A 20,229-nucleotide genomic window follows, 5' to 3' on the forward strand; every position below is an offset into this window, starting at 1 on the left:
AAACAGACCAGATACTGCCCTCCAGTTTCCACCCCGTTGCTGGAAGGATCAGCAGGACTAGAAAGTTTGGGATACTGGAGCTGCTGGTGGAGAATGGGAAGTCCAGCCCAGAAGAAATCGGGAAATAGGGCTCAGGGGCACGTGGGGTGTGGTTAGGAGCAACTCCACGTGATACATGGCTGTGCAGAAAAGGGGAATACAAGGCGGTCAGAAAGGCCTTAAACTCCTCCTTGACATACAAAACCGGTTTTTACAAAGATCCAAGCAATTTGATCTCAAACTGAGGTGAACACTTCAAAGTTTATTCACATGCTTTGTTTTCTCTTTTAAGAATCAAAGTTTCCCAAATTAAATGCTTCTAATATTACTACATATGCCTAAAAAAAAAAAAAAAAAAAAGAAAAGAAAGAAAAGAAAAGAAAGAAGGGCTTTTAAAATCAGGATGGGGAGAAGAGATTGAAAATCATCAAATTAGTCTTCTTAGCTCCAAATGAAATGAACTTCAGAACAAAACTGTTGGTTTCTAATAGGAAACAAAAATTCAAGCATTGCTCTCCTGCCCTAACCCCTACCCCCACCCTCACACACCAACGACAAATGAGAAAAACAGTTAAAGCCCAGTGAGTTGCGTTCTGCTCAAAAGCTGGGCCTGACCCTTGGGTTCCGCAGCCAGCCTCCTTTGTCCCGTGGGAGGCAGTGCCAGCGATGCCTTCCATGGTAATACAGTCTGCACAGCTGGTGAGGGGTGGGGTAGGATTTTCAGAATCTTCTTGAGGTTCCTCTGCTTAGCTCCTCACCAGCCATCTTCCCAGCGCCTCTCTCCCCTGGGCAAGGAATCCCGTCAAGAGTGGCCCCTACTCGGTTGTGGGCTGTAAATTGTCCTTCTCTTCTCAGTTCTATGTCTCACTCTCATCGTCTTCAATCTCCCCTTCCTCCCCAATGAACTTGTCACGGGCCAACTTGGGGCTGGTACTTGATTTCTGGAACATGAACAGGACCCGATCCCGAAGAAAGGCTCCTCCACCTGGCCCCGGCTCACCCACTTGTCACTGCCTTCACCTTCATGGTCATCATGCAACTAATACTTCTTGCTTTTGGGGGTATACTCTGGGTACCACTCCTCTTCTCGGTTTCTTTTTTGAAAATCGTTGCTGTTGTTATTGTTCCCAGAGTAGTTGCCTCTGCCCCGGCCTCTTCCTTTGGCTCGAAATGGAAAGGTTCCTCCAGTTCTGCCACCTCCTTTCACTTGGACCCACCAAGCCTTTGGTCCCCAGTCTTGATTTCTCAAAGCCTGCGGTGCTCTCCTCTCTTTCCTCTGTCTCTTCAGTGTAGTCTTCTGCTTTGTAGGAGTGAGATGACTGGGAAGAAGAGGATCTGGACCTGTCTCTCGCTCTCCGGTGCTTCTTCTGCTTCTTTGATCCTTTATGAGTTTTCTCTGTTTTCTCAGTTGAGCTTTCCCTTGAGGGGCTGGAGTCTTAGGAATCCACTGATTCTCTTGATTTACCTCATTTAAGGTCTCTCTCCTGGCTGAGCGCGGTGGGTCACGCCTGTAATCCCAGCAATTTGGGAGGCAGAGGTGGGTGGATCATGAGGTCAGGAGATCGAGACCATCCTGGCCAACATGGTGAAACCCCATCTCTACTAAAAATACAAAAATTAGCTGGGGGTGGTGGCACATGCCTGTAATCCCAGCTACTTGGGAGGCTGAGGCACAAGAATCACTTGAATCTGTGAGGCAGAGTTTGCAGTGAGCCAAGATCATGCCACAGCATTCCAGCCTGGATGACAGAGCGTGACTCCGTCTAAAAAAAAAAGAAAACAAAAATCTCTTATGACATTCAATGTCAAGGCTGAGATCAACAGGATCATCTTTGTATTTTCCCTCAGCCTTGTAGACAGGTACTGGGGGAAATATCTATTCTTCTGTGTATCTCTGGCCTATTCTTGCTTTTGGCTGCCTCCTGCTCAGTTCCTCTCCTTAGGTATTTAGTAAAGCGTTCATGTAATGTCATTCCTGAGGACCCAAAGTGATGCTCTTTAACATGGTGAACAATGGTCACTATATGTTGGGCAAACAGTTCTGAGGGGCTATGCTGAGACTGAGCTGACTGTATGTGCTGGAAAGTGGAACTCCTGTTCCTTTTTGTTGCTATAGAGTAGATCTCGGCAAAGCTTGCATTCCTGAGCCAATAAGCCACTGGGTTCTGCAAGGTCCTCATCAAAAGAGTCCATCTGGACACTGACCTGTGCCTCTCGAGTAATGGAAAAGGAAGACTTCCCTGTGGAAAAGTCTTTCACTTCCAGCTTGTCTTGGCTCTCAGAAGTCTTTCTTGGGGGAGGCAATGAGCTTTTCTCCTGCACAGCTTTGTAAGCAGTCACTCAGAAATTCTTCTCAGGTACAAGGACCCTGTGCCCACCTTCAGTTCTCTTGCCCCAATCCTCCTTTTTGGATCTTTCTGGGAAAGACTCATCATCCATCTCCTCTGTTTTCCTCTGCTTTTCCTTCCCTGGAGGTGCATATTCCAGGCCCTCCCATTTGCCTGACTTCTCCTCCTCCTGGTTTTTGTTTGCATCTATGACTTTAAACACATTTTGGGTTCATCATCAAACTCAGACTCCTTCCTTCCCTTAGCTTTGTCCTTACCTTCATCGTCCATCTCTTCCTTGTGGAAGTCAGCCATCTGCTTCTCAAAGTCATCTTGGTGCTTATACCTTTTGGGAGACTGGCTGCCCCCAAAAGGCTTCTCAGAATCAGTTTTGGGAGCAAAAGAATCAGATTTCATTTTTCCATCAACCAAGCCTGTATCAGAGAAACTCCCTTTCTCTTTAATTTTTTCTTTGTCTGTATTTGTTTGTTTCTGTTCCTTATCTTTTCTATTCTGTCTTCTGCTTTTCTAGATACCCTTTGTATAGGCTGCTCCTCCTGGAGCAGCACTCTCCTGCTTCTGAGATGAGACATATGTGGAGCCAATGGATGGTGAATTCTTACCCACAGGGCTCTTTCTGGATGGACTCAGGGACCCGAGAACTGTGGTCGAACTGACCTTGCTGTATCCCAGGCCGATACTCAGCACCGCTCAGCAGAGTTGAGCTCATCTGGGATGTGCTGGAAAGTGGAGGACTAGGTTTTGGCATGGGGTAGGAAGGAGTGACCGCTGCCTCACCACCACAGACTGGAGGGGGCTTTTGAAAGCTGGGCCTCACTCCCAAGGACTCAGCTCACAAACTGCTGAGGCCCCTGATGCAGAACCAGTGCCATAGGTGGCATCTGGCCATGGCTTCGAGCTCTCAGATGCTTTTGTATCTTGAGAGGTGCCTTCAGAGAATGTCTGCTCCTTGGTCTCATCTCCCTGGTTATCCCCGGCAGCCTGACATGGCCAGCTATCCTTGGAAGAGGACCTTTTCTCCCTTGCAGACTTGCACTTAGAAGATTCAACTTGGCTATGGTTGGAGGAAAGAACGGGAGGATGAGGAGCGCCTTGACTGGTCAGAAGATGACTTATCAGAGTTTCTAGAATGACTCCTGGACCTTGGTGAAGGGGACTATCTCACTGGGGTCTGGAATCTTCAATGGCCTGTATGCTTGCTGGTAATTCTGCCAATTTGAGTGGTAGTTTCCATAGCCTCTTTGGTTATACTGGCCCCATGGATAAAAGCCTTTGTTGCACCCACGGAAATAATAGGGCCTTCTATAGCTTCTGTTGTGACCTCAGAAATCCCGATTCCAATATACTCTTGAGTGGTTTCTTTCTCTGTTATTAGCTGGAGAATATGGTCTGGAACCAGACCTAGCACTCAGCCTGCACTTCCTTGAACCAGAGACAGATCGGCTTGGGGACTGAGACTTCGAACATGAATGAGAACGAGATCTTGATACAGATCCTGAATGAGAAGAGCGAGATCCAGACTCGGATTTACTTGTTTTTGACGGCTCTGTAGAGAGGATCACTTTTCAATTACACCTTATTTGAACAATGATTCAACTTGTACTGGATCCCAGACACTACCCCAAAAGAACACTTGCAGCACCACTGGCTTCTTCAATTTATGAGTCAAGATACACTTCTGGGCCTACTGCAGCGATCACAGCTGCAGCTCACAAGGGCACAACCAACCAGAACCTCGCCCCCCGTATTTTATATTCTTATAGCTATTTTTATACTATTTTTATAGTAAATGTGATTGCCTCTTGATTCTCAGCTAGATTGTTATTGGTGTATAGGAATGCTACTGGTTTTTGGGCATTGTTTTTGTATCTGGCAACTTTACTAAATTCGTTTATCAAACTAAGGGTTTTTGGTGGTGTTTTTAGGTTTTCCAAATTACACGGAGACAATTTGACTTCCTTTCTTCCCATATGGATGTCTTGCATTTCTTTCTCTTGCCTAATTACTCTGGCTAGTACTTCCAGTACTATGTTGAATAGGGTGGCATCCTTGACTTGTTCCAATTTTTATGGGAAAGGCTTTCAACTTTTCTTCATTCAGTATGATGTTGGCTGTGGGTTTGTTGTATATGGCCTTTGTTATTTTGAAGTTTCTTCTATGACTAATTTGTTGAGGGTTTTTTGTATCATAAAGGGATACTGAATTTTGTGAAATGGTTTTCCTGCATCTATTGAGATGATTATATGGATTTTGCCCTTAATTCTGTTTATGTAATGTATCACATTTATTGATTTGTGTATGTTGAGCCATCTTTGTATCCCTGGTATAAAACCTAGTTGATTGTGGTATACTATCTTTCTGATATGTCATTGGATTTAATTTGCTAGTATTTTGTTGATTTTTGTGTCTATGTAATTCTTGGATATTGGCCTGTAGTTTTCTTTCTTCTGTTGTGTGCTTGTCTGGTTTTCGTATCAGGGTTATACTGGCCTTGTGGAATGAGTTAGAAAGAATTCCCACCTCCTCAGATTTTTGGAACAGTTTCAGAAGGATTGAGATTAATTCTTTGTATGTTTGATAGAATTTGGCTATGAATATAGATCTGGTCCTGGGCTTTTCTTAGTTGAGAGATTTTTTTTTTGTTATGGATTTAATGTTTTTATGCATTATTGGACTGTTCAGGTCTTCTGTTGCTTCCTGGTTCAATCTTGGGAGGTTGCATGTTTCCAGGAATGTATCTGTTTCCTCTGTGTTTTCTAGTTGGTGAGTGTATAGTTGTTCATAATAGTCTCTGATGATCTTTTGTATTTCTGTGGTATCATTTATCATGTCTCCTTTCTCATTTCTGATTTTATTGGGTTTTCTCTCATTTTTTTCCTGGTTAGTATATCAAGTGGTTTATTGATTTTGTTTATCTTTTCAAAAAACCAACTTTTTGTTTCACTGATCCTTTGTGTGTGTGTGTGTGTGTATATATATTATATATATGTCTCTATTTAGTTTAGTTCTGCTCTGATTTTTCTTTTTGTCCTTCCACTAATATAGGATTTGGTTTGTTCTTATTTTCCAATTCCTTGAGATGCATCAATAGGTTGTTTATTTGGAGTCTTTTTTTTTTTTTTTTTTTGGTGTAGGCATTTATTGCTACAAATTTCCCTCTTAGCACTGCTTTTCCTGTAGGTTTTGGCATATTGGGTTTTCATTTTTGTTTGTTTCAAGAATTCTTTTATTTACTCCTTAATTTCTTTCATTCAGTCATTCAGGAGCATGTTGTTTAATTTTCATGTATTTGTATCATTTCCAGAGTTCTCCTTGCTATTGATATCTAGCTTTATTTCATTGTGGTCTGAGAAGATACTTGATATGATTTCAATTTTTTTGAAATTTGTTGAGACTTGTTTTGTGTTCTGACATATGGTCCAACCTGGAGAATGTTTCATGTGCTGATGAGAAAAATATGTATTATAAAGCCACTGGATGAAATGTTCTGTAAATGATTTTTAGGTCCTTCTGGTCTAATGTGCAGTTTAAATTCAATATTTCTCTGTTAATTTTCTGTCTAGATGAACTGTCTTATGCTGAGAACGGGGTGTTGAAATCCCTATCTATTGTTGTATTGGAGTCTGTCTTTTCTTTTAATTCTAATAATATTTGCTTTATAAATCTGGGTGCTTCAGTTTTGGGTACATATGTTTAGAATTTTTATATCCTCTTACTGAATGGATCCTTTTATGGATCCATAATGAGATATTGGATCCTATGAGATTCTTTGTCTCTTTTTACTGTTTTTGACTTAAAGTGTGTTTTATCTGCTATAACTACTCTGCTTAAGTTTGGTTTCTGTTTGCATATAGTTTCTTTTTCCATGCCTTTACTTTCAGTCTGTATGTGTTTTTACAGATGAGATGAATTTCTTGTAGGCAGCCTATACTTGAGTCATTAAAAAAATTCCACTGAGCAAGTCTATATTTTTTTAAATGGAAAGTTTAATTTGTTTACATTTAGGGTTATTACTGATATATCAGGGCTTATTCCTGTTATTTTGTTACTTGATTTCTGGTAATTTTATATGTTATTTTTTCCCTTTATTTCTCTCTTATTATTTACTATTTTAGTTTGTTGGTATTCTACAGTGGTAACATTTGAGTATTTCCTCTTCCTTGTTTGCTTGCTCTATCTATGGCTTTTATATTTTTGAGTGTTTTCCTGATAGCTATTAATAATCTTTTGCTTCTGAGTATAGAACTTTCTTAAGCATTTATTGGAGGACTGGTCTAGAGGTGATGAACTTCCTCACTTTTGCTTGTCTGGGAAATACTATTTTTCCCTTATTCATGAAAGATAATTTTTCTGGACATAGTATCCTTGGCTAAGAGTGTTTTTCTTTTAGCACTTTGAATATATCATCCCATTTTCTCCTGGTCTGTAAAGTTTCTGCTGGGAAGTTAGCTGTTAGTCTGATAGGGTTTCCTTTATAGGTGATAAAATGTTTTTCTCTTGCTGATTTTAGAATTTGTATTGTCACTTTGACTTTAGACAGCTTGAATTGCAATAGGCCATGGTGAAGTACTTTTTGCATTGTATTTTCTGAGGATCATTGAGCCTCCTATATCTGGATATCCAAATCTCTTACTAGAATTATGAAGTTTTCATTTACTACTTTGTTAAGTAGGTTTTCTAAGCCTTTCAATTTCTCTTTACCCTCAGGGATACTAACAATTAATACATTCAGTTGCTTTATGTAGTCCCGAGTATCTCAAAGGCTTTGTTCATTTTTTGAAAAATATTTTTTCTTTATTTTTTGTCTGACCAGATTATTTCAAAATATTTGCCTTCAAGTTCTGAAATTCTCTATTCTGCTTGGCCAAGTCTATTTTTGCAGCTTTCGATTGTATTTTGTTCTTGCTTTGATGACTTTTTCAGTTCCAGAATGTCTGTTTTTTTAAAAAGATATTTATCTCTTTGATACATTTTTCACTTATTTCCTGTACTGATTTTTGAGCTGTTTGTATTGCTTTTCATATTTCTCTTGCATCACTGAACTTTTAAAAATAAATATTTTGAATTCTTTATCTGGCATTTTGAGCACTGCTTTTTGGTTAGGATCTATTTCTGGAGAATTGTGATGTTCCTATGAGGGTGTCATATTGCTTTTTCATGTTTCTTATGTCTTTACAGCATTTGCTTCTCTTCATTTTTTGAATTTTCCTTCATTGAGGGGGCTTTTTCCTGAATATGTGACTATGATGTTGCTTGGGTAGGACCCTTTGGCTTTGCTTTTGGGTGCATGGAGTAGGGAAGACTACTGCAATTTCATTGGCTATAAATAGCGTCAGTGGTATCTGTGGTTTCCTTGGCGTGTTAGGGTGCGGTTATTGGTGGAGGCTGTGGTGAGCTTGTGCTAGGGTCTGAAACGCCAGATTGGTCTGTCTTTAGGTTTCAGTGGGGCTAAGCATGTCTATCCTTGTGCTCTGTGGCAGTGTATTCTGACACTTGTGTTGGTGGTTCCAAGCAGGCTGATTCTTGGGCCTCTGGGTGCCTTTCTCAATGCTGGTTGTGGTAGTGGTGGACTGGGTGGGTGAGCAGGCTCTTGAGTTCCTGAGCAGTTGTGTGATGTGGGCAATGGTGGCAGCAGTAGTGGCGAGATGCTCTTCTGATTCCCAAGTGCTGTGCTTTTGTGTTGGCAATTGTTGCAATGGGCCATGCGGGCTGGCTTCCAGGCTACTAGGTGGTGCTTGTAGGTAGAAGCAAGTACCTGCAGGTGCTTGAGGTGGTAGTGATATGTTCTTTGTCCCCAGCCTCTGTCCCCTAGGATAAGTGCTTAGGAGCCCCAGGTGATGGACTGGGTTATGGAACCCCCAGGACCATGGATCCTGCACTCTGTCTCAGATGGTGGAGTGGAGCCAAGCAGAGCCAGACCAGGCAAACTTGTCCATAGGTTCCCCAATGATGAGTGCATGGACTAGCTGTGTTGAGGAGTTGGGGGTGGGGTGGGGTGGGGTGGGGTGGGGTGATCCTTAGGCCCTGGAGAAATGCTTGGGTGAGGGGCAACCACCACTACAGTGAGGTCTTACCATGTTGTGGGGGTGGCCAGTTCTAGCAGTCTCAGCAGCCCCACCCTTGGCCAGCAGCTGGGGGACTTTCGTCCTTTACATGCCCCAGTGTTTGTGGGGCTCCCTCCCCCATCCTGGCTGTTGCAGCTGGGGGCTCCCTCCCCCATCCTGGCTGTTCAGTCAGACCTGGTAGTTCACGCCTAGCCCGGAACTCAGCCCTGGGCCATGGGGGCCCCCTGCCCAGTTCCATGTCCAAGCTTCTGCAGCAACTCTTGTCTGGCTCAGGGCAAGTGGAAGAGTTGCCCACATCTAACACCAGCAGCTGCAGCCCACAGCACACTTGCTTCTCAGTCCTGTTTGCAAAAGCCGGCCCCACCCTCCTACTTTGGCCCCATGCCCCGGCTCTGGAAGCAGCAGCCTGAGTTTCCCCAATGCCCGGGACTGGTGCCACTGGTTCCCAGGACTGAGCATAGTCTGCTAAAAGCAAGGATCAAGAATGGTGTTTTATTGTAGCTCCTCAGGTCCCAGGTGTGTTCCCTCCTTGGAGTTCCTTCCCACAGTCTCCTGGCTGCTCCCAAGTCAGAATCAGGGCTTGGGAGAGTCAAAGTGTTTCTCCTATGGCCTGGATAGTACAATTCCCAAGTGAGAAGGTAAATTGCAGGAGGACACTCACTCACCTTCCGCTGTACTAAGTAATTCACTACCAGTTCGGGGCCAATCATAGCCACACAAGCTGCACATTTTCCTTCTCCTTCCTAGACTTTAGTGTTTCCTATCATTTTTTTTTTTCTGTCAAACTCCCATGTTCCACCTAGGATAATATATTTAAAATGGGAATGTTGGCCGGGCATGGTGGCTCCTGCCTGTAATCCCAGCACTTTAGGAAGCAGAGGTGGGTGGATCACCAGGTCTGGAGATCAAGACCATCCTGGCCAACATGGTGAAACCCCATTTCTACTAAAAAACCAAAAATTAGCTGGGCATGGTGGCAGGTGCCTGTAACCCCAGCTACTCAGGAGGCTGAGGAAGGAGAATCGCTTGAGCCCGGGAAGTGGAGGTCGCAGTGAGCTGAGGTCGCGCCACTGCATTCCAACTTGGTGACAGAGGAAGACTCCATCTCAAAAAAAAAAAAAAAAAAAAAAAAAAGAAGAAAAGAAGAAAAGACTGTCTACACACTTTTTTGGTGCTTCTAAGTGGATGAGGCATGCTTACAATGCCTCTAATCAGCCATCTTAAAAAACAAAACCAAACAAAAAAACACATGTTGTTGAGATAGCTTCTTATAGATTATCCTAAATGTAGGCAATCTGCTCAAAATTGCAATAGATGAGAAAGAGGGTATATGTAGTGACCTGCATATAGCATTCCAAGCTTTGGTTATTGCTGTTTACTCCTGATAGGGTTCAAAAGGGGCTACATTAGACAGGAAAATCAATTTTTCTCTTTCACATATCTGCATTTTAATTTGAAATTTATACCATGCTTTCTTTAGCTGGGTGAATGCGGATTGCCATATTTCATCCAAACTAAGACATTGTCAGTTTTAAGGTACACTATTATTTTATTTACCACTATGAAGGAAAAAAACCTGCCAATTAAACGTTGACAATTATAAGACATATCACCATTTCGGAGACGTTACAAGGTTATAATTCCTGCAAGATGTGGAAGTACAGTGTTGAAATGCAACATTTTAAGATTGCTGCCTCCCATGAAAGAGAAGGCTGTTATTTCTGGGATGAGATCAAGTTTCCGTTGAACTGTTTTTGCAGGTTATCTTCTCTACACTTGGCATTCATGCATGGAAGAGCAAAACCTGGTTCTGTGTTAGCACATATTTTGTGTTACATTGATCTCTATCTTGCTAATTACAAAACAAAGTTTTATAGAACAAAAGCCAGTGATTATAGAAACCAAATTGAGAATTAGGACTAAGGATAAAGTTTAACAAGAAAATGTAATTACAGGAAGTTAGAATACGCTCTTCTCTGTATCATTTAAAGATTAAGAGACTCAGCAAGAAGAAAAGGGAAAATATTGTCCTATTGATTGTGGAATTAGCCAGGAAAAGTGTTTGCGCATTCTTTATACTCTGAAATGTTCTTCTACACTGTGGAACTTTAATAATCAGATTTCACTCTTGAAGTTTAATAAATGGCACCAAAAGTTGCTTTTTCCAACTCAGGTGCTAATATAACCAAGATTGTTCTTTGTCCCTGTAAAGAGAAGGCTAGATATTACTATTTCTATAAAACTCTAGTAGGATTTAGAAATAACATTTTATATACTGTAGGCCATAAGGCAAAGGGGACACAATGGCTAGAATTTATTTTTCCAAACTGAACTAGTAGAGTATATGTATGTGACTTTTATTCAGACAAGACATGTAAAAGAAGCCACTCTGCTCCTAGACCTACAGCAACTGGATTTGAAAACCAGATTTGCAACCCATGTTATGTGATGGCAGCTATAAGACTTTGGCCCCAGGGCAAGGGGTGATTTGGTTAAGGATTATTTATTTTTTGCCTTCACAGGATACCTTGTGGTATTTTCATCCTCCTTTTCCCACACACAGTCTTCATAGCTTGAACCACTTACAACAGTGGTTTGTTTCTGTTTTTGTTTTTGTTTTTGTTTTTTTTGAGATGGCATCTAGCTCTACCGCCAGGCTGGAGGGCAATCTTGGCTCACTGAAACCTCTGCCTCCTGGGTTCAAGTGATTCTCCTGCCTCCTGAGTAGGTGGGACTACAGGCATGTGCCGCCACGCCCAGCTAATTTTGGTATTTTTAGTATAGACGAGGTTTCACCATGTTGACCAGGATGGTCTCAATCTCTTGACCTCGTGATCCACCCAACTGGGCCTCCCAAAGTGCTGGGATTACTGGCGTGAGCCACTGTACCCAGCCAGAACAGTGGTTCCTAACCTGAACTGCACATTAGAATTACCAGAGGAACTTTAAAAAAATACCAAAAATATCCATGCATACATCTTATTCCAGCCCAATGGATTCAGAATCCCTGGAGTAGGTCCCAAACATTAAGGGTTTTTTTTTTTTTTTTTCCCCTCTTGAGCTCCCAAGTGTTTGTAATGAGCATCCCAAATTGGGGATCCCCTGATTTAGAGCTATAATGCTTGCTCCTGGGATTTTGCAGATGTCAGGATGGAGACTTGGATTTAGTTCATGTTAGTAACAAACCTTCCCAGAATAGGAGACTGAAATCTTTGGATTGAAATAACCTTTATCTTAGGGTCAGGTTTCCCAGAGGCAAGATTCTGAGACGAGAGTTTATGTATAGGTGATTTCATTTAGAAAGTGCTCCCAGGAGAAACCTGCTAAAGAGCAAGCAGGACAGGGAGCAGAGTGTAGTAGCTGGTTTTTAAAGGTGGCTGCCTCCCATTCCTTTCCTCCATGTTTGTACAAACCACTCCACCTACCAGGGAGGGGTCTATTTCCCAGGAGAGAAACCCAGGAGGCAGAGGTTTCAGTGAGCCAAGATCGTACCATTGCACTCCAGCCTGGGGACAGAGCGAGACGCCATCTCAAAAAAAAAAAAAAAAAACAAAAACGAAAACAGAAACAAACCACTGTTGTAAGTGGTTCAAGCTATGAAGACTGTGTGTGGGAAAAGGAGGATGAAAATACCAGTTGCCACATAAGTAACCCGACCACCTGAGACCACCAACGTGTGAAGTTTGAGCTGGCACCATGGGAAGGTGACATGGCGTAGAAAATTGAGGAATCCAGCTGGCAGTGAAAACCAAAGCCCCAGATGTATGACACCAGTCCAGCCAGTTCAGCCCCTACAGTCATTTCAGCCATCCCAACTGAGGTCCCAAACACCACAGACAGAGACGAGCAATCCCTACCATGCCTTGTTTGAATTCCCAACCAACAGAATTGAGCAAATACAATAATTGCAGTTTCAAACTTTGGAATAGTTTGTTATGAAGCAATGGAAAACTGAAACTTGGGGTAGTTTCACAGTGATAGAAGACTTAATGTTTGGGTGGCTTATTGTGTAACAATAGATACTGGAAATAGGAAGAACCCCCCCCCCCCCCGCAGGGATAAAATTTCAAGCAAAATCCTATGGAGGTTATCTCCAGCCTGATCCCATTGGGAAAATCTGAATTATGTCTCAGGATTATCCTGATATTAGGCTTTCATATTCCTAGCTATTGGATCAGGCCTACTGTGTGGTCAGAAACAGTGGCATAAACTCCCAGCCTCTTCTTGCTTTCTGAGGAGCAGCGGCAGAGTCAAGCATCCCTCAAAGGACACCTGGCCTGTGGCAGGTGCCACATCATCATATCGGAGCATGTGGTAGTAACTCTCTGCTGATATTATTTCTCATTGCTTTACAGAATATGCAACCCAAGCAAGAAAAAAAAAAAAAAAAAAAAAAACACCAGAAAAGTGGAAAAAAAAAAAAAAGTTCCAGTATCTTAGGCATAAAGTTCAAATTTGATCAATAAAAGGGAATAAAGACTTTATTTAACAATAAAAAATTATGGGAGGAATCTTTGTAGATAGGGAAACAGATAGGTGTGGTTCGTTTTTGCAAGATAGGAAAAATAAACCATGAAAAATACTGCAGGTAGAAGATGCTTGCGTAGCAAAGCAGAGGAAAGCAGCTTTGTGACAACGTTGAACATTTCCTGCTGTTCAGAGAAGCATGAAGTGGGAAGATGCGAAATTGTTGGCAGGTGTGTCTGATAGCAGTGTTGGCACACCTAACTTCATAATTTCTGACCTAGTTGAAGAAATGCCTATGGTCTTTTTGCTGGGTTTAATTATAGCATAAATATAATCTATTTCTTTAAAGAGAAAAAATTGGTTAGAATTCCATGATTGTTTCTGTGGAGAGAATTAATTTTCAACAAAGTGTTTTAGAGCATCTGTGTTGGCAGTTCTGGGAGGAAGGTCTCATTTTCTAAATGCAAATTTTGGCTCCTCCTGTATTCTTCCTTCTACCTCAATGCTTAGAAAACTACCAGAAACAGGTTTTTTTTTTTTTTTTTTTTTTTTTAAACTCATAACATAAAGTAGTAAGTTTTGTGATATTCTTTCCTAGGTAGATCTTACATTAGAAAGGAAAAAAAATTCTTCACTAGGCATGTGGTTTTACACTTGCAGATGTTTAGAATGGATCATCTTTATGTGCTCATTCATTAAGAGCTGATCTATTCCACTTGCTGACATAAATATATATTTTATATAATATATATATATACACACAGACACAATTTGGATTTCTGCTGCACACTACAAGCACTGCCTTTGGGGGTTATGCAGGGTAAGGTGACAGCTTTTGGCAGTGCCAAAAATGCTTAACTGCTGAGGTTAAGCTAGGAGCTCTGGGTAAATGTTGCCTCAAAACGGCTGCTGGCACCCAGGCCAAATTAGCCAAGGAATCAATTACCCTCAGATGGCCGCCACAGAGATATCACCACCGAAGCTGCTGGGAGAAAAACCTCTGGTCAAGCCAGCCTTCTGATGATGCAAAGGAACAGAATACACATTTATCTCCTGGGTCATTGTTTCTCTTCCTCAATTTTCAGCCTGCAGGACACAGGCAGTTTCAGCTGGCCCCAAGTTAGCAGCCCTTCCAGCAGCTGGGCATCATTTCCTCTATTCAGACAGCTCATCTGGAAATAGTGAAAGTTTAATAGGAGGCAATCAGACCCCAGGGATTTCCAAATGATACCTGATGGAGAGAGGTCTTCTGGGGTCACGGACACAATCACTACTTCCTTCAGACCTGTGATTGCTCACTGCTGGGGATGATTGGGATTTGCAAGTTGATTAAAGCTGGAGATTTAGTGTGTGAAACAGAATTTCTCAGATAATTGCTGGAAATTGTCTGATGCCTTTGTTGCACTGAGCTCCACATAGCAGATTATATGCTCTCGGACTTAAACCAGATCCATGCAAGGGATCTCAAGGAGGAAACTTCAGAACTGGCACTCTGTCTTCTGACATACAGAACAAGAAGGGAGAGGATGGGATGCTTCCTTGGGATGGGGTGCTGAAGAAAATGAAATCAAAGCAAAGATTTCCTTCGGAAACAATTTCAATGAGTATTCTATTTCTTTCTCCAGCTGAATTTTTCTTTGGTAATTTCATAGTTTTCTTCATGTAAATATTCATGTCTTTCCTGATTTTTCCTGCACAAAAACATGTCTGCCTCTTACAGTAGGCCAGGACCTGATTAAAACAGTATCCCAGAAAAGCTGTTTAGAGCTTATGCTTCTAAACCAAGACCCAAAACATCTTTGTGTAGTACCAAAGTTGAAAACATTGTTAAGTGATATGCTTGAAAGACTTTTAACAAATTTATACCACCCAAGATTGGTGACAGGACCTGGAAAAATGTACTCCCATGCTCTATAAAGTCTCTAAGAAAACATTTAGCCAACATTGACCAATGGCCTTAAAAATGTTCATGTCTTTTGACCCAACACTTCATCTAGGACAATCAAGGACTTAGTCTTTAGGAAATGATCAAGGGTGTGAACAAAGGTTTAGCTTGTTCCATCTTTGGTGGTGCCTGTCTAGCAAGAGCATGTCTAGCAAAAGGCTTGGCAATAGTGTTCAACTTTGGAGGACTAGAGTAGTGTATATCCAATAACAACAAAGGTGGAAATGTAAACAGTGGTTGTCTTCACATGGTGCAATTACAATTTTATTTTGCTTATCTGTATTTTCTAATTTTTCTTCAATGAATATGTTACTCATTTAAAAGTATTTTCAAAACCTCCCTTTGAAATGTAATAGTTTTGTTGCAGAAATTTGTCTACCGACATGAAAAAATGTTCGCAAAAATAATTAATGTAAATAAAATGGAGTTAAACTATATGTAGTATGATTCCACTTTTGAAAAAGAGAAATCAATGTATTCTCTCTCTTTGTCTTTCTCTCTGTTTGTCACACACACACCTGGAAGTGCACACACCAGTATATGTCAGTGGCTTTCTGTTGATGGAGAGAGGATGGTAACTTAATTTTTTCTCTTTGTTGTTTATATAATTTATAACTTCTCTTCGGTGAACATGTAATATTTGTATAATTGAGAAAAATAGAGTATAATTTTACATGCAATAGACAGGAGGCCTTATGTGTGTACAGATGCTCTCAACTAAGATATTTTAAGATTTTTTAACTTTACAATGGTGAGAAAGTACTACACATTCAGTAAAACCCTTACCACTCTGTTTTTTACTTCCAGTAAAGTATTCAATAAATTACATGAGATATTCAACACTTTATTATAAAACAGGCTTTGTGTTAGATAATTTTACACAGCTGTAGGCAAATGTAAGTGTTCTGAACATGTTAAGGTAGGCTTGGCTAAGCAGTAATGTTCAGTAGGTTAGGTGTACAGTATTAAATGCATCTTTGACTTAACAATGTTTTCAACTTAGTATGGGTGCGGATGTAACCCCACTGTAAGTCAAGAAACATCTGTACTGAAAGAGAAAAATAGAATGGTTGTACGGTTACTTGAAGTACATTCTATTGAATGTGCATCACTTTCTTCCCATGGTAATATCAAAAAAATCATAGGTTGAACCATCCTAAGCTGGAGACCACCTGTATATGAAGGGAAGTGTCAGCTGGCTCTGTTCTCTACCCCGGACCTTCTTCTGCTTACTGTATGCTTATGTAGGCTTGGGTCTTCCTTCTTGGCTTAGGGAAAATGGAACATCCTGTTAACTGAGAGGTGGTCTGGGGCAGAGGCCTCAGAGAGCATACGAGGTAGTTGGCTACTCAGTTGCTTTTGGGGTAATACGTGCATCTGATACTTGGAAACAGGTATAGGGAGGGAGGGGGCTTTGTCACCTGCCATTTCTAAAAATTTTTTTTTTTTTATTTCTTTTTTATTTTATTTTATTTTTTTATTATACTTTAAGTTCTAGGGTACATGTGCATAACGTGCAGGTTACATATGTATACATGTGCCATGTTGGTGTGCTGCACCCATCAACTCGTCAGCACCCATCAATTCATCATTTATATCAGGTATAACTCCCCAATGCAATCCCTCCCCCCTCCCCCCTCCCCATGATAGGCCCCAGTGTGTGATGTTCCCCTTCCCGAGTCCAAGTGAGCTCATTGTTCAGTTCCCACCTATGAGTGAGAACATGCGGTGTTTGGTTTTCTCTTCTTGTGATAGTTTGCTAAGAATGATGGTTTCCAGCTGCATCCATGTCCCTACAAAGGACGCAAACTCATCCTTTTTTATGGCTGCATAGTATTCCATGGTGTATATGTGCCACATTTTCTTAATCCAGTCTGTCACTGATGGACATTTGGGTTGATTCCAAGTCTTTGCTATTGTGAACAGTGCCGCAATAAACATACGTGTGCATGTGTCTTTGTAGTAGCATAATTTATAATCCTTTGGGTATATACCCAGTAGTGGGATGGCTGGGTCATATGGTACATCTAGTTCTAGATCCTTGAGGAATCGCCATACTGTTTTCCATAATGGTTGAACTAGTTTACAATCCCACCAACAGTGTAAAAGTGTTCCTATTTCTCCACATCCTCTCCAACACCTATTGTTTCCTGATTTTTTAATGATTGCCATTCTAACTGGTGTGAGATGGTATCTCATTGTGGTTTTGATTTGCATTTCTCTGATGGCCAGTGATGATGAGCATTTTTTCATGTGTCTGTTGGCTGTATGAATGTCTTCTTTTGAGAAATGTCTGTTCATATCCTTTCCCCACTTTTGGATGGGGTTGTTTGTTTTTTTCTTGTATATTTGTTTGAGTTCTTTGTAGATTCTGGAAATGAGCCCTTTGTCAGATGAGTAGATTGCAAAAATTTTCTCCCATTCTGTAGGTTGCCTGTTCACTCTGATGGTAGTTTCTTTTGCTGTGCAGAAGCTCTTTAGTTTAATGAGATCCCATTTGTCAATTTTGGCTTTTGCTGCCGTTGCTTTTGGTGTTTTAGACATGAAGTCCTTGCCCATGCCTATGTCCTGAATGGTACTACCTAGATTTTCTTCTAGGGTTTTGATGGTATTAGGTCTAACATTTAAGTCTCTAATCCATCTTGAATTAATCTTCGTATAAGGAGTAAGGAAAGGATCCAGTTTCAGCTTTCTACTTATGGCTAGCCAATTTTCCCAGCACCATTTATTAAATAGGGAATCCTTTCCCCATTTCTTGTTTTTCTCAGGTTTGTCAAATATCAGATGGTTGTAGATGTGTGGCATTATTTCTGAAGGCTCCGTTCTGTTCCATTGGTCTATATCTCTGTTTTGGTACCAGTACCATGCTGTTTTGGTTACTGTAGCCTTGTAGTATAGTTTGAAGTCAGGTAGCATGACGCCTCCGGCTTTGTCCTTTTGACTTAGGATTGTCTTGGCAATACGGGCTCTTTTTTGGTTCCATATGAACTTTAAAGCAGTTTTTTCCAATTCGGTGAAGAAACTCATTGGTAGCTTGATGGGGATGGCATTGAATCTATAAATAACCTTGGGCAGTATGGCCATTTTCACAATATTGATTCTGCCTATCCATGAGCATGGTATGTTCTTCCATTTGTTTGTGTCCTCTTTGATTTCACTGAGCAGTGGTTTGTAGTTCTCCTTGAAGAGGTCCTTGACATCCCTTGTAAGTTGGATTCCTAGGTATTTTATTCTCTTTGAAGCAATTGTGAATGGAAGTTCATTCCTGATTTGGCTCTCTGCTTGTCTGTTACTGGTGTATAAGAATGCTTGTGATTTTTGCACATTAATTTTGTATCCTGAGACTTTGCTGAAGTTGCTTATCAGCTTAAGAAGATTTTGGGCTGAGACGATGGGGTTTTCTAAATACACAATCATGTCATCTGCAAACAGGGACAATTTGACTTCCTCTTTTCCTAACTGAATACCCTTGATTTCTTTCTCTTGCCTGATTGCCCTAGCCAGAACTTCCAACACTATGTTGAATAGGAGTGGTGAGAGAGGGCATCCCTGTCTTGTGCCAGTTTTCAAAGGGAACTTTTCCAGTTTTTGCCCATTCAGTATGATATTAGCTGTGGGTTTGTCATAAATAGCTCTTATTATTTTGAGGTACGTTCCATCAATACCGAATTTGTTGAGCGTTTTTAGCATGAAGGGCTGTTGAATTTTGTCAAAAGCCTTTTCTGCATCTATTGAGATAATCATGTGGTTCTTGTCTTTGGTTCTGTTGATATGCTGGATTACGTTGATTGATTTGCGAATGTTGAACCAGCCTTGCATCCCAGGGATGAAGCCCACTTGATCATGGTGGATAAGCTTTTTGATGTGCTGCTGAATCCGGTTTGCCAGTATTTTATTGAGGATTTTTGCATCGATGTTCATCAGGGAGATTGGTCTAAAATTCTCTTTTTTTGTTGTGTCTCTGCCAGGCTTTGGTATCAGGATGATACCATTTCTAAAAATTACACCCAGTGCCTCATTCTCACTAGCCTGTACCTAACCCAAGCTACTGTACCTGGGGGTGGCCTCTGGCTTTCTCCCACCTGGGTTGGGCAGAGGGGAAATGGCATGAACAGGGAGCTAATCTGTTAGAACCAGAAAGCTTTCCCCAGGCTCTCTAAAGCGTGCTGCACTGAACGTTGCTTCCCTCAGCCATTGATTCCCCTAGAGAAATCTGTGCAAGAGGGAAAGAGGAAGAAGGAATTACGGCAGAGGTTTCCCTAAGCTGGGATTTGCCAAGCAGTGCTGCAGAGTGCTTAGAAGCAGGCCCTGGTGGTATAAGATACCTCTGGACATGCAAGACTCTACCACACACCAGCTGTGTGACTTTGGGCAAACACAACCCTTCTGGGCCTTGGCTTCCTCAGACCATAATGTGGTGATGAAAAAATTGGGTAATATGTACATACAGCACTTTGAACAGCACCTGGCACTTGGTTAGTGCTCAGCAAATGAACTACAATTTATGTAAATGTTACCCTATTGTTGTTCCATATGTCCTTTTTTATTATTTTAATACATTTTTGAATAGGTAATACTTACATAGGGTATAAATTCAAAATACAATGAAAAATATACGGTGATGTGGAAGGTAAAATTATGCCTCCCTCCCAAAGATGTCCACAGTCTAATCCCTGGATCCTGTGAATATGTTACATGGAAAAACAAACAAACAAAACAAAACAAAAAAAACCTTTCATATGTAATTAAGGTTATGGACTTTAAGATAGGGAGAATATCTGTGATTATGTAGGTGGACCCAACCTAATCAAATGACCCCTTTGAAACAGGAATTACTCAGGCTGGAGTCCAAGAGATGTAGCAGCAGAGGAAGGCAGAGAGATTCCAAATATGAGTGAGATTTGACCAGCTGTTGCTGGAGACACCATGTGAAATGCAGATGGCCTCAAAGACCAGTGACTGACTGACAGCCAGCAAGGAAACAGGGACTTCAGCCCTACAACCACAAGGCATTGAATTCTGCCAACAGCCCAAATGAGTTTAAAGCAGATCCTTCCCCAGAGCCTCTGGTAAGGAATACAGCACTGCTGATACCTTGATATCAGCCTTATGAAACCCAGGCCAGAGATATCAGTTAAGCCACCTGAGAGTTTTGATCATGAGCTGATACATTTGTTGATGTAGGTTGGGGAAGTTTTCATAACCAATAGAAAATGAAACACATGAAAAGTAAGTTTCACTCCCATCCTTGTACCCCAGCCCCACGTTTCTCTTTCCTGGAGACAAATTCGCTATGTTTAGAAGGAAAAAACAGAAAAAGGAAGGAAGCAAATAGGTCTATTTTTTTGGGGTGTTTGAAGCAGAG

At 41.3% G+C, this 20,229-nt stretch overlaps 1 pseudogene; it reads right to left on the bottom strand.

Annotated features, from left to right (window-relative positions):
- Positions 1-854: 854 nt before the first annotated feature.
- LOC111526548 overlaps positions 855-20,229 on the bottom strand; it is a 197,266-nt pseudogene continuing 177,891 nt past the window's right edge.

Source organism: Piliocolobus tephrosceles, chromosome 2 (genome assembly GCF_002776525.5).
Source record: "Piliocolobus tephrosceles isolate RC106 chromosome 2, ASM277652v3, whole genome shotgun sequence".
NCBI lineage: Eukaryota > Metazoa > Chordata > Mammalia > Primates > Cercopithecidae > Piliocolobus > Piliocolobus tephrosceles.